Here is a 15,938-nt window from a genome sequence, read left to right as displayed (position 1 = left end):
TTCTTGGGGTTCGCGAACTATTACCGCAAGTTCATTCCAGATTTTGCCCGCTGGTCTGACCCAATCACCAGCTGCATCCGTGGGAAACAGCCCTTCCGCTGGACTGATCAAGCAGAGAAAGGGTTCCAGCAACTAAAGAAATTATTCACATCCCAGCCAATCCTTCAGCATCCAGATCCTGAAACCCTTTTTGTGGTGCAAGCGGACGCCTCTGATGTGGCAATTGGGGCTGTGCTCCTACAACCGGTGGGAGATCACCTTCATCCTTGTGCCTATTATTCTCGTCAACTAACCGCACCAGAGAGGAACTATACCATTTGGGAAAAAGAACTATTAGCCATAAAGGCAGCTTTTGAAACTTGGAGACATTGGCTAGAAGGGGCCAAATTTCCCATTGAAGTCCACACTGATCATCGGAATCTAGAACATCTAAGAACTGCCCGCAAGCTAAATCAGAGGCAGCAACGTTGGGCTTTATTCTTTGAACGTTTCAACTTCCAGATTCATTATGTGACCCCAGCCCAAACCAAGCAAGCAGACGCCCTGTCACGTAAACCGGAATACGCTGCAGGACGCAAGGAGACCTTTGAATCCCAACTACTACAACCCGAGAACTTTGCCACGCTCACAGTGGGGAACACCAAATCCACTCCCATTGATTCAACTCCCTCTACTCCAGGACCCATCTGTGCTCAAGAAATCAGGGCTAGTCAGCAAGCAGATGCCTGGGCGCAGGACCAACTTCGTCAAGGTCTGCATTTTCCCTTTTCGCTTAAAGATGGACTGCTTTGCTATAGAAATCATGTTTATATCCCACCCGGACCGGGCAGGGAAAAAACACTTCGTCTGTGTCATGACTGCAAACCAGCAGGGCATTTCGGACTATTTAAAACCATGCATCTGATCCTAAGAGATTTCTGGTGGCCCAAGATCCGCAAAGATGTGGAAAAATATGTCAACACCTGCCCAGTATGCCAGCGCTCCAAGATAAGAAGGGAGAAGCCCTCAGGGCTTCTACACCCCCTTCCTACCCCATCTCGCCCATGGGAAATAATTTCTGTGGATTTTATCACTGACTTACCACCTTCCTGTGGATTCACCACGATCCTAGTGGTGGTGGACCTTTTCACCAAGTTAGCCCATTTCATTCCCTGTGAAGGCCTTCCCACGGCCCAAGAGACTGCAGATTTATTCCTCCAACATGTTTTCAGACTACATGGATTGCCCAAGAGTTTGGTCACAGACCGTGGATCCCAATTCACCTCTCGTTTCTGGAAGGCACTACAAAAACTATTGGGCATAGACTCTCGTTTATCTTCAGCTCATCATCCTCAAACGGATGGGCAAACGGAGCGCACCAATGCCACTTTGGAACAGTACCTTCGCTGTTATGTAAACTACCAACAGGACAATTGGGCTTCTCTGTTACCACTGTCGGAGTTTGCCTACAACAATGGAGTCCAGGCTTCTACAAAAGAAACGCCGTTCTTTGCAAACTACGGCTTCCATCCACGTTTCTTTCCCCCTGTCATTGAAACTTCAGAAGTTCCCGCAGCAGAAGATTGGCTGCAGGAACTCACAGCGGTGCAACAACTTTTGCTCCAGCAACTGGAACAAGCCAAGGAGGACTATAAACGTCACGCGGACAAACATCGCCAGCCGGGCCCCGAAATCAAGGTAGGAGATCGGGTTTTTCTGTCCACTCGCTTTTTGCCCTCCCATCGCCCTTGCCAGAAGTTAGATGCCCGTTTCATTGGCCCCTATCCAGTGGTGGCGCAATTAAACCCCGTGACTTTCAAACTCCAACTTCCGCGTTCAATGCGCATTCACCCAGTGTTTCACCGCTCCCTGCTCCTTCCGGCGGATGGTGTGCGGCCAGATGTAGACCGGCCGGCCCCCGTCCCTATTTTGGTGGATGGGGAGGACGAGTTCGAGGTTCAGGACATTTTGGATTCTCGCTTTCACCGCCGCCGCCTGCAATATCTCATTGACTGGGTGGGTTTTGGCCCTGAGGAACGCTCTTGGGAAGACGCCTCCACAGTCCATGCTCCTGATCTAACCCGTCGCTTTCATCAGACCTATCCCGCCAAGCCACGACCTCGCGCCTCGGGGAGAGAGTCCCAGTTTGGGAGGGGGCTTGAGGAGGGGGATAGTGTGATGACCCATGGGCCTTGTAGTCCTGCTCATGACATTGTGATGCCTGATGAAGAAGAAAACTTGGGTTTTTTACCTTCCCAGTCAGAACTGGATTCTTCCCAGACAGATTCTTCCCAGCCAGATCTGGGAACCTTGCACCTGCAAGAGGGTTATGTTCCAGAAGTATGCCAAACAAACACTGAGGCTACATCTCCTGTGTTTTCTCGCCATGAGTTTTGTAAACAACAGAGAGGTTTGGAAGCGGCCTCGCGCAGGAGTGCTAGAATAATTGCTAAGAATTTAGCCAATTAAGCCTGCTTTCCATGAGAATCTTTAAGGAGTCAAACATCTGGTCTCAGAGATTAGCTTTCGTTTCTGGTTCCCAGAGAACTGCTCTCGGCGGGAAAGTTAGACTCTATATAGGTGTTTTACCCGCGGAGTAACTTTGCGGAGTCAATTCGTCAGCCTCCGGAGCGAGTTGTGTCTGGACAGCGCGCTCCGATCCAAGCCTCGTTCCTGTTCAAGCCTTGTTCTTGTTTTCAAGCCTTCGCTCCTGTTTCCCAGCCTTGTTTACCTACGGACCTTGCCTCGCCTTTCAGGACTAAACCTTGCCTTGTTTCACGGATTTTACCAAGTAATTCCACGGATCTTGTTCTTGTTCCTTGTTACCTTGTGCCACGATTCAAGCCTTGTTTTCAAGTATCAAGTTAATTCCTAGCCTTGCTCAAGTTCATGGACTAAAGGACCTTGTCATCTCCCCTCACTTTGCCTGGCAAAGTGAGTGTTTCGGTTATTGGATTACAACTTTGGACCTTAATATTTCATATTGGACATTGTTTCTTTGGACTAATTTTGACCTTTCCTGAAAGGTCTGCTTCTGGACTAACTTTTACATTTGCTTTTATTAACTTTATATATTTCCTTAATAAAGATATTAGATAGAATCTGGCCTCTGCGTTTGGTTATTGGTGCTCTGTAGCCTGGGTCGTGACAGTAATTTTGTCAATGTCTATTGTTTCCAAATGCCGGCTGAGATCTTTTGGCTCGGCACCCAATGTGCCCATCACCACCGGGACACCTGTACTGGTTTCTGCCAGAGTCTTTGAAGTTCAATCTTGAGGTCCTGATAGCAGCTGAGTTTTTCCTGTTGTTTTTCATCAATGCGACTGTCACCTGGCATGGCAACATCAATGATCCAAAACTTTTTTTCCCCACAACTGTGATGTCTGGTGTGTTGTGTTCCAGAACTTTGTCAGTCTGGATTCGGAAGTCCCACAGTATCTTTGCATGCTTATTTTCCAATACTTTTGCAGGTTTGTGATCCCACCAGTTCTTTACTGCTGGGAGGTGGTACTTGAGGCATAAGTTCCAATGAATCATTTGGGCCACATAGTTGTGCCTCTGTTTGTAGTCTGTCTGTGCGATTTTCTTACAGCAGCTGAGGATATGATCAATGGTTTCGTCGGTTTCCTTGCACAGTCTGCATTTTGGGTCATCAGCTGATTTTTCGATCTTGGCCTTAATTGCATTTGTCCTGATGGCTTGCTCCTGGGCTGCAAGGATCAGGCCTTCTGTCTCCTTCTTCAGGGTCCCATTTGTGAGCCATAGCCAGGTCTTCTCCTTATCAGCTTTTCCATGCAATGTTTTGTTGTGCCAGCTGTCAGCTCTAGTTTGTAGTGCGGTTTTCTTGTACTGATTTTTTGTCTGCTGTGCTTTGAGGAGTTTCTGATTTTTGACTTCAATCAAATTATTATTATTATTATTATTATTATTATTATTATTATTATTATTATTATTATTATTATTGGATGGTTCTTCTAGTCTCTTCCAACTCCATGTTGCTCTCACCCAGGACCACATTTCAAATGAGCTGTTTCTCATCCTGTCAACCTTCTTCACGGTCCACCTTTCACAACCACACATAGAAATATGAAATATAATGATATGGACAATCCCAACTTTACCATTCAGTGACACATCTTTACACTTGAGGATCTCGTCTAATTCTTTCATAGCTGCATTTCCAAGATCTCGTCTAATTTCTTGACTACAGTTTCATATTTAATGGTTGGCTCCCTTTCTCGAGCTGTGGGAATAGTCTTAGGACTTTTCAGAACCTCACCCAAAAAGGTCTGAATTGTTTTGGTGTGATAATACTGATGTACTCAAAATTGTGTTGTCAAAGGCTTTCATGGCCGGAATCACAGGGTTGTTGTATGTCTTTCGGGCTGTGTGGCCATGTTCCAGAAGTATTCTCTCCAGACATACAACAACCCTGTACTCAAAATTGTTAACAGCCAAAGTAATATATCTCCTGGCAGATTCCCATGTTCAATTCAGCAGATTTTGAGAGCGTGCCTGTGTGCTTCTCCAAAACCCATGGAAGTACCAAAACACCTGTGGAATCTTGGTGAAAAGAGGTTGAACATGCCATCGCTAACCCCTTCAACTCACAAGATATATCAGAATAGTCTGGGTGTATTCAGGACCTTTCTTATTACCTTGAGTGATCTTTCCAGATTACTAGTGAGGCAAAGTGGTGATACAATTCACTGTCTACTTTGAGGGTGCCTCAAAGTCATTCCATATAATCAAGTGTTGCCACTCTGTTGAGAGAGGTACAGTTCTGCCTGCTCCATATTGAGTTTGATTGCCACTAAGGTAGATGTTATGGTTTTCTTTCCTGTCTCACTTGGTGCTATGAAGAAAACTGCCAGTATGTGCCTCATTAGGTGTTGCTATTGGAGAGAAGTAACTGCAAATATTTTAGGATTTCTAGGACTTCCCTTATATAGTGAACCACTTATCAGTTTTGATAGTTTTGATCCTATATGTTTGTACCTGAACTCCAACAATTTGTCATGCATTAAATTGTTGTGTTTTCACTCAAGAAAGGCTCCCCACATTTAGATTTGCTTATCACCTAAAAACAATTAAATAGGAAACAGATAATAAAGTTGCCTTACTTCATCCAGTCTCCATTGTCTGGTCTTTTTATTCCATGGGCTAACAGCATAAATTTCCGGCAGGCCTAAACAATGTTGCTGTGGTTGCTATAAGATGAATGCATATAGTTCTCATATGGAAACATATATGCCCTCAGGGTGTTTATCTGGTGGTTTCCAGTAAGTGAGAACTTTCTCTCCATCTTCCCGTTTTATGATATATAATATTAACAGAAATGTTACTAATAAGCTCTCAGTGGATAACTTTTCATATTTGCTTGATATTACAGTGCAAAACAGAATGACAACTGATATTCTGGTAAACAGATGAAAACATTTATCTCAAAATTCAGCAAACCAAAATTTGTTGTCATATGGAATTGTTTCGTGAGAAGATCTAAAAACAGATTCTCACTCGTCTACATCAATATCCTTTCGCAGTATTTATGTGGTATGGCAGAACTATACTTTCATCTTCAGGCCAGACTTCTCTTCTCAAATTACATTTCTCTCTCAAAAGAATGCTATTCCAATTCCTAAAGTTTAAAAGCAAATGGGCCAGGTTTTTTTTGGCAGTCCCTCCTCCCTATTTGAAAAGTTCTATTCTATTTTATCTTGTCAAGCCCAGAGAAGCCAATTTTTATTGTGATAAAGCAGCTGATAGTACTGATTATCTCCTAGGTAGGACATGGGGAGGGAGGGAGGATTTATGGAAACAAGAACAAAAAATACATTTACAGTTTGTCACCACTTTAAGTACAATGCCTCAATGCTATGGACATTGAAGCTGTAATTTCCTAAGATTTTTTCAGCCAAAGAGTGGTCATGGCTCACCAAACTACACATCCCTGGATTTCATCGCATTGAGCCACAGCAGTTCATGTGTCAAACTGCATTGATTCCATAATGTAGAGCCAGCCAAAATTTTATTCTTACAGCCTTTGCCACAATGTGAATCCCATATCCATTCCATATGCTCCTTATGCCTCCCAAACCCAAAAGACAATTTCACATTACACAGTTATAGTGCAATGATTTCACTTGAACAGCCTTGGCTATATTTTATGGAATCCTGAGACATGGAGTTTGGTGAGACAAAAAAAGAACTCTCTGACTCGAAATTCAAATCCCAGGACTCCATGAGATGCAGCCATGAGGTGTAATATGAAATCATAGTGCTGTAACTTTGTTGTGTGAAAAGCACATCCTTCTCGACCTTGTAGGTAAAGAGACAATGGGGACAGTTTCCTGAGATCTCCAGGATCCAAGCAGACAGTCCCCACAGACATCCCACCTCCCTGGGGTCAGACAGCCTGGGAAATGGCAATGCTAGCCTCTCTTCCTTGCCCCACATTTAGCCCCTAAAAAGAAGAAAAGCCTAGGTAGGAGACTTACCTTCTTGCGGGTGGAAAATTAAACTAAAGAGCTTTAGAAGGGGAATTCCTTCCCCTCCCCTCTCCAAAGTTCTCTAGCTTCATTTTCCAGCCCCAGAAAGGAAAACCAAGCCTAGTGGCTCCTACCAAGGCTTTTCCTTTTTCTGAAAAGGCTAAATGCGGGGAGGGGGAGGGGAGTGGGGACAATCCCTATGTCCACCCCTGCAGATAATGAATCAGCAGGGGTGGGTAATTTGGCCATCCCCACAACCAAAAAAAGCAGAGTTTCAGCCCCTGGGTGTCCAAGAAACACACACACACACAAAACAGTATTTTGCGAGCTTTCTTCAGATTTAGACCAGTGTAGAAGGGTCCTTACTGGTGTAGACAGTGGTCAGGATCCGGCATCATCTCAGGATGGGATAACTTCCTCATCATACAACATTACTCTACTTGCACCACATGGAGCCCACCGGCTCCTATCCCATGACGTCAAACTACTTCCAGTGGGGCTCCAAGACACAAGTAGAGTAGGACTGTCATATGACTCTGCAACAGCAACACAGGAGGCTTCCCATGTTGCATTTGTTGGGAATTGATGAGCCGTTAAGCTCAAATCACTGCCTTTATGAGGTAAATTCCCATTAAAATAGCAGAGTAAATGCAGCAGTGAGACTTACGCCGTGTGAGTTTAAGAAAGCCTCTGAGTCTTCAGGATGGCAAAGGAACGCAAAGTTAGCTTTAAAGTTTAAAAGCATTTATTGAGGTAAAAAGAAATCCATTGATGGATAGAAAAGGTTTGGAGCTAACTAGCTAATCTAATCTGATCTAAAAACACATAGATGGATCAAAATATCAAAGATATAGATAGCTACATCTTGACTAGAAGAGGGGACAAAGTGAGTCCTCTCTCTGGAACAAAGCAGAAAGAACAAATGGCAACCAACCTCGTGGGTCTCTTCTTCTCTAGGGCCATAAACATTCCAGAGACCAAATTGGGGAAGTTACGTCAACCCTAGGAGAGATCACATTTCTAAAGCATCAAAGGATGGGGTTGACCTAAACAGGACAGGAAGGAGGAAACAATAGTAAAGCCTAATCAAAGCATGCATAGGACTGGGGGAAGGTGTCCCTAACTCTTTTCTGGGCTTCCTATCTAACCATAGAGACTTAGGCAGTGCAGGATGACATTTTTCCAACAGCATAGCCAACAACGGGGGGAAGCCAGGCGGTGGACACTTCCTCCTGTGAGACAAGGTAAAGGGGAAGCCAGGCGATGCAGAGCCTGGGGCGACAGGTTCCCCATGCCTCTGCCAGGCCCTGCCGGATTTGCCATGATTCGTGGTGAATTCCGTAGGTAACATGATGAGGTTGAAAGGATCACATTATGCAGTCCTTATACTGAATACTACTGGAGCTCAACAACTGAAGCAATGAATACACTTAGCTGCTGCCTCCTTACACAATGCACAAAGGCAGTATGCAAAATGCAGCATTGCTCTAGGTACATTATCTCCATCCAGGGTACCATGCAAGACTGTTCTCGCCATCATCTTGCTATATCCATCCTCACCATCAGCTGGCTATGCCCATTCCACATTGTCCAAAAATGATACTTTGGGTAGCACAACGTAGATCTGCACATGTAACCACCAGCATTTTGTCCCAAATCATAGAATCATAGAGTTGGAAGAGACCTCGTGGGCCATACAGTCCAATACTCTGTCAAGAAGCAGGAAAATGATCAAGACAATCAACCTGTAACATGCTAAAGATTCTTTGCATCTCTGAATAATGTTCCAATGTCACAGATAAACTCTGGCAGTTTTCGTAAATGCTGTAATCTCTCATATAGCCATCAAAAAGTTGGACACCTTTTTGTAATACACTAAAGAAAAGAAGGTTTGAATGAATTGCAATGTGTACTTATTTTGCACTGATTAGGGTCTGCTTTCTTGTTGCGTATCAAGAGAGAATCAGGATATTGTCTCTCGAATATTTGATATGATAGAATTCATTCCAACTGAAGCCAACATTCTCAATTCTGATTGGGGAGAACGGGATCTAAATTTGGATGCTAAAATGCATTTGGGATTGGTTGCAGAATCTTCAGCAAGAGCTGTAGAAAAACTCTATATAAAATGTAAGATGGCTGTTGCTGCTACAGTTTTGTAGACATTTCTTTAGGCAGTAGACTAATGGTTTTAGATGGATTTCTTGTGTGCTGCTACCAACAACAAATACATGACCAACAGCTAAGAAATGGTCAGGTCCTCGTATCTCAAATATTCTGTGTTTGTTAGTGGAAAGCCTTACTGTTCACCATTCATGGCTCATGTTGCTTTAAATGGCTTAGTTCCAAGGTACCTTTGAACCCCCTTTTTCCCATAACAACTGTGCACACCCTATTATCTGAAAGAGAAACCCTTCTCGTGTCTCAGGCATGAAACAGGCACAGCAAATAGTAATGACAGAAAGGATATGTTCTGTAGCCACACCTAAATTTTGGAATTCTTTGCCCTTAGAGGCTTAGTTGACATCTTCTCTCATGTTGTTTTGCCAAATGGAAAAATGTTCTTGCCTAGGCAAACTTGTTTAAATGGATGGATAGATTTTTATCTCATATCCTTGTTTTGACTGTTACATATATTTCTTTATATTTGTTTAATTGTGTTTATTATGTTTCAATGTTTTGAACTGTACGATAACTTTGATATTAACTTTCCTGAGTGATAGCATAGCACCAGAAGACGATATATTTATCAATATTTATCTACATATTTTATCTATATTGAATACCTTACAGTGGGGTATAGATTTAGACATTTTAACTCAGATGCCATTTTTGTGCCAAAGGTTAGAGAGTAATGAATGGATCAGAGCTGAAATGGGGAACCTTAACATGCTGACCTGGCTTGTCTTTTGTCCTTTCTTATAACCTGGCCAACCAGAATAAGTAATAATACTAAAGAAAAGCAATTCAGGAAACTAGCAATTTAAGGTCTCAGCTGAGACTAGTCAAGTTTGTGTGTACTTGTTTCTAAGCAATGTGCATGCAATGTTCCTCTCAAGGCAGTATTCCAAAAGCAATGAAAGTGCAACTTAAATAAATGGAACGGTTTTCTAAGCAAGTTTCACTTCAATAACGCCAAGATTGTTTCATTTTTAAAATTTATAGATCTGAATTTCTTCCAAAATAACGACTCAGAGCAGTTCCTATTAAAAACTTTAAAATATCCTGGCAGTTCACTGTGATCCTTAACTAAGTTCTCCAAATAGCATGGGCAATATTGTCAATAGTGTGGTCCCTTATGACAAGAAAATTGAATTCACAGTGATCACAGGGCCAATTTTTCCCCCTGGAGATGCTAAGAGGTTTCTTGTAAAGGTTTTTGCCAGGGATTTGAAAGTTTTGATGACAGAAAAAATGGAAAGATTAACGTCCAACAATAGCTCTAAACACACATTCCTTTTTCTAGCCTTCTATATCCTGCCTCTCCAGATTCTTTCAATGACACCCTTGTTTTGCTGGCACCTGTCTCTGCAGCTCTGAACTCCCCATGATTTCAGCCACTTCCCTGCATGCCATGTCCTTCCCTTCAAAATTCTGTCAGAAATCATTCTCCTGGCATAGCCACCCTCCTGCCAACTTTCATCCAAATGCTATGCTTTGGTCTATTACATTACTTCTTAAACTGTGGGTCCCAAGCCCAAATGGAATTCCCTTCCTTAATGGTGGGGTCATGAAAAATTTGGCAACAGTAAAGGGTTTCTATGGAGCCTCCGGTGGCTCAGTGTGTTAAAGCGCTGAGCTGCTGAACTTGCAGACCGAAAGGTCCCAGGTTCAAATCCGGGGAGCGGAGTGAGCGCCCGCTGTAAGCTCCAGCTTCTGCCAACCTAGCAGTTCAAAAACATGCCAATGTAAGTAGATAAATAGGTACCACTCTGGCGGGAAGGTAACAGCGTTCCATGCAGTCATGCCGGCCACATGACCTTGGAGGTGTCTACGGACAATACTGGCTCTTCAGCTTAGAAATGGAGATGAGCACCAACCCCCAGAGTCGGACACGACTGGACTTAACGTCGAGGAAACCTTTACCTTTAAAGGGTTTCTGAATGCCACACATGTACACAAATTTATTAGCAACAACATGCAGTGTTTACAGTGGAGTCTGCAGAAAATGCTTCAGCTGTACTCCATAAAAAGAAAATTATTGATTTGTTATCAATAAATGTTTTATTTTTATGCGTTTTATATACCTATATACCTGGGGTCATGTAAAAGGTTTCTCAGCTGTAACAGGATCAGGAGCCCTAGTCTATTAAACTTTGCCTGTTCTGTTACCCCTATTGTCTTTGACAACTGTAGTGCTTTTTTTTTTGTGTCAGGAGCAACAGGAGTTGCTTTTGGAGTGAGAGAATTGGCCGTCTGCAAGGACATTGCCCAGGGGACGCCTGGATGTTTTGATGTTTTACCATCCTTGTGGGAGGTTTCTCTCATGTCCCCGCATGGAGCTGGAGCTGATAGAGGGAGCTCATCCGCGCTCTCCCCGAGTGGGATTCGAACCTGGCAGCCTTCAGGTCAGCAACCCAACCTTCAAGTCACAAGGCTTTTATCCCCTAGGCCAGGGGTCCTCAAACTTTTAAAGCAGAGGTCCACAATCCTTTAGACTGTTGAGGGGCCGAATTATCATTTGAAAAAAATACGAACAAATTCCTATGCACACTGCATATGTCTTATTTGTAGTGCAAAACAACAACAGCAATGAAAGAACAATACAATATTTTAAAATGAAAACAATTTTAACCAACATAAACCTATCAGGATTTCAATGGAAAGTGTGGACCTGCTACCGGCCAATGAGATAGTCAAGTGAATTAGGATTGTTGTTGTTGTGAGCCTTCAAGTCATTTCAGACTTTGGGCGAGCTTAAGTCCAAAATTATTTATTTATTTACTACATTTATTTACTACATTTATATCCCACGCTTCTCACCCCGAAGGGGACTCAGAGCAGCTGTATGTACATACAATATATTATATTATTAGCATAGCACAATATTAGTATTATATATTACTATATTGAACTATACCACTATACTGTAATATTATATGTAAAATATAACATATAATTAATATTATTATATGGTATTATTACTAGTATCATATTGTATAACATTATAATATTTTATCAATATTATATGTATATACTATATATTATATTATTAAAACTGATATAAAAATATTATATTATAAAACTGAAGGTGGGGGCCAGGTAAAGGACCTTGGAGGGCCACATCCGGCCCCCGGGCCTTAGTTTGGGGACCCCTGCCCTAGGCCATCGGAGGCTCCTAACTGTAGTGCTAACATAAAAGAAACATTTTGTAAGTTTGAGTTAGTGTTAGCTTCCAAGTCCTAATGATGATTCAACAAGGTTATGTGGACTGTCGAAAGGTAGCCATGTGGGCCACTCAAGTTACAAGGGGGCAAGAAGGCTTCAGTCCTATCTTGTGATCACTGATAGTTCACAAAGATTAGCTTTCATTCACCTAAATTTCCATTCATCCAGATTTTAATTCTGATCATTTAGAATTTTGTGTATGTGAACAAAAGAACATTTTATAATATATTAGATACCTATGGCCTGTTGAGGAAGAAAATAGATGTTTGTGTGTGTGCATTTTTCTTTGTGCCTATCTGTGATGTCTCATGGGCCATGTAGTCCCGTCCCTAACACTGTTGTGACAGATGAGGAGGAAAACTTAGGTTTTCCTCCGTTTCAGTCAGAATTGGAACTTTCTCAGCCAGAACTGGAACCCTTGCACCTGCAGGAGATTTGCCTTCCAGAAGTTTGCCAAACAAGCCCTGAGCCAAAATCTCCCCCTTTTTCTCGCCGTGATTATTGTCAACAACAGAGAGGAGCTCAACAGGCTAATCGCAGAAGCCTGAGAATCGCGGCCAAACAAATGGTTGATTAGCCTGCTTCCCATGAGAAACTTTAGGGAGTCATGCATCTGGACCCAGAGAATGGCTTTCACTTCTGGTTCCCCAGAGAATCTGCTCTTGGCGGGAAACCGAGACCCTACTTAGGTGTTTTGCCCACGAAGGAGTCTTGCGGAGTCAATTCGTCAGCTACGGGAGTAGGTTGTGTGTGGACTACGCTACTCCCGCGGTTGAGTTCTTGTTCCTGTTTCCAGCCCTGCCTTGTTTCCCAGGACCTTGCCTTGCTCCACGGACCTTGCCTTGTTTTTGGACCTCGCCACGAATTTACCACGGATCCTGTCCTTGCTCCACGTTCCTTGTTGCCTTGAATCAAGCTTTGTGTACCAAGAATCAAGTTATTTCCTTGCCTTGCCTAAGTTTCATGGACTAAAGGACCTTGTCATCTCCCCTCACTTTGCTTGGCAAAGTGAGTGTTTCGGTTACTGGATTACAACTTTGGACCTTACTATTTCATATTGGACATTGTTTTCCTGGACTATATTTGACCTTTCCTGAAAGGTCTTCTTCTGAACTATATTCTACATTTACTTTTATTGACTTTACATATTTCCTTAATAAAGATATTAGATAGATTCTGGCCTCTGTGTATGGTTATTGGTGCTCTGCAGCCTGGGTCGTGACACTATCCACTATTACCATACTAAAGTCGCAATTAATTATTTTTCTCCAGTTTGTCTCATACCATTCCAGTCAGACATGTTTCTAGACATATGAGTACCTGGAATGCACTGACAAATATCGTACCTTAGGGCTACAGTACCATACGTAATATGCAGCTTGAAATGCCCAAAGGCATACATGGAAACAGGAACCCAGATTGCATTCATTCCACTCTCCAAGAATGGGCAGGCCTTTGCTAAATCTAGCCCTCTAGCACAGAAGCAACCTATAAATGGCTTTAATATCTTCTGGGGAAATGCTGTGATCCACTGTTTAGTCTCATAATACCACCGGCAGCACGATAGACAAAGGGGAGTTAATTTTTTCACTGACTAATTTCTATTTTGTAACATTCTAAAAAGAAAAAGATCTGTTCTCAAATTAGTACAGCAACAGACGAGATAAATTCTGAAAAGGTCATCATATAAAGAAGAAAACTATTCAGTTCTAATGCAAATCAGTCTCATTGTTTGTCTTCTGTGGAAATATCTGAAATGTCTTTTTAGGAATCAAAGGATTTATTCATATATGTCCACCTACTTGGACAATTAACATGCCATCTGTGCCATGATTAATACATAAAAGGATAACTGTTGTCTTTAACCTATTGACACAGGAATACTTGTGTGGGATGCAGTAAAGCAACATTCTCTTTTCTGGCACCATCAAGTGATGAGTAGGGGTATGTATTCAAATATATGAGACATTACAATATGTATCACAATCAAAGCAATGCATTGCCAGTTCAGATAAACATTTGGACACATAGTTCTCATTTATGCTGTCAGTTCCCAGTTCATCAAATGGTACACAAGCAAAAGCAGATTTCCACCTGAGGATCTTCTTAGTTGGATCACCCTATCAGAATGAAAACAAAAGTAAATGGCTACTACTTTAATTCTCTGACCTGAAGAATTTCAACTAGTAAAGCCATGGGGATAGTGGCTACCACAGCAACAGCAATGAATCACAATTTGAATGAGTCAGGCAGCGGGGTCAACTGTCGAGCAGCGCCCCACATCACCCCCTTACCATCCCACACCGAAATCCATCTGGCCCTAGATAGCTCCCACACTGTCCCCAGTTTGATGAATGAGAACATGGGTTCTTCTGTCTGCTGCTTAGCCACTGCAAAGATACAGCATGCCCAGAGCTGGCATGGAGCCGTGCTGGAAGTAACCCTGTATCATGTTATGGGCTCCAGAAGGCTCTGTCCTGGCTGTATCTAAGCAGTATCTTAGGATGGCTCAGAAAGCCCCTGTGATGAGGTCGTAAATGATTAGGTGACTAATACCAAAGAAACATGGCTACTCATTACACAAGCCATAGAACATGCCAACAACAGCTATAAAAACATGCCGAGGGGAAAAAAGGAGTCTCGATTGGGACATTACACTAAAGCAATCTGTATTCACTAAATACCTGAAAACCAGACAGCCTTCTAAGAAGCTAACATGCAAGTATATAGTCCCCTATAAAATTAAAAGACTCATTAATGAGATATCCACCAACTTAGACTTGCCAAAGACCTATAAACGATGATATCCCATCTTCCGCTTCAGCTTGCTGAAACCAGCACCAGATTACAGCCAATGGTTTCCATCCCAGCATCGACAGCCACTGATTATTAATGGCACTCAGCACTTTGAGGTGGCAGTTGGATTCCAGAATTCGTAATCAAACTTTTCAATATAATTTGTCAAATGGAAACATACTATCCCAATTAAAAGTGAGTGGGTAAATGCAAGAGATGTGCAAGTGCTGTTGATGATCAAAAAGTTCCATGCTAAATACTAGAGGTGTGCAAAACAGCTGAAATCTGATAAATAATTCATTTCAGAGATTCAGATCCCTGCCCCCCAACACACACACTTCATTTCGTAAAGATTCGGAGTGGTCCCGTTCCTATTTGTAATCTGAATCTCCAAAGCTTCACGATTGCTTTGTTAAGATTTGTTCCATTAGCAACAATGGGGGAAATTTCAAGGCTCATTGCCCATGTCAATCACATTAGCCTCCATCCCCTCCTACCCCAGACAATTATGAACAGAGTATGTTACATTGAAAAAAAGCTCAGAAACAACAAGCCTTAATGAATCTCTTCAAAAGTTTTGGAGGCTTATGTTTTGATTTGTAATGCTTCGGTGGGGTCCCTTTCCAATTAGTAATTTGGAGATTCATATTACTGAATCATACAAATCTCTGAATTATGAAACGGAACTCTGAAGATTTGCACCCCCCTGCTAAATACCCAGATAAGCCCATCCCGTTGATTTAATTGTTTGGGATTATGTGTCTTGGGAAGGAGACGTGGTGTCAGGATCCTTTCTCTGTGTTTTAAATTGTTTATTGTATACAAATGACAAGCATAAGCACAAATTGCATTAACTAGCCAAACAGATAGATTGCAACACTCTAAAAAAATTTCTTCTTACCTCACACCCGTGAACCTACCACCCATGACCTCCATCACTACTCACTGTGAATCGCAGAATCTCATATTTCTAGGATCTGCCATAATATGAAGTGTGCCATCTGGGGCTACTGTATATCACGTGTGTGTGTGTATCTTGCACTTAAAATAGATTACTATAACCTTCTCCCAGCATATTGTAGTTTGTGAGAACCTGCAATATTACTAAACTAATAGATGGGAATTAGAGTAGGCAACAGCATATTGCACAGTGGTTCTCAACCTGTGGGTCCCCAGGTGTTTTGGCCTACAACTCCCAGAAATCCCAGCCAGTTTACCAGCTGTTAGGATTTCTGGGAGTTGAAGGTCAAAACATCTGGGGACCCATAAGGCTGAGAACCACTGATA

This window comes from Anolis carolinensis, chromosome 5 (assembly GCF_035594765.1).
Source record: "Anolis carolinensis isolate JA03-04 chromosome 5, rAnoCar3.1.pri, whole genome shotgun sequence".
Classification (NCBI taxonomy): Eukaryota; Metazoa; Chordata; class Lepidosauria; order Squamata; family Dactyloidae; genus Anolis; species Anolis carolinensis.
The sequence above is the reverse complement of the archived record's forward strand: the minus strand, read 5'-3'. Positions refer to the sequence as shown.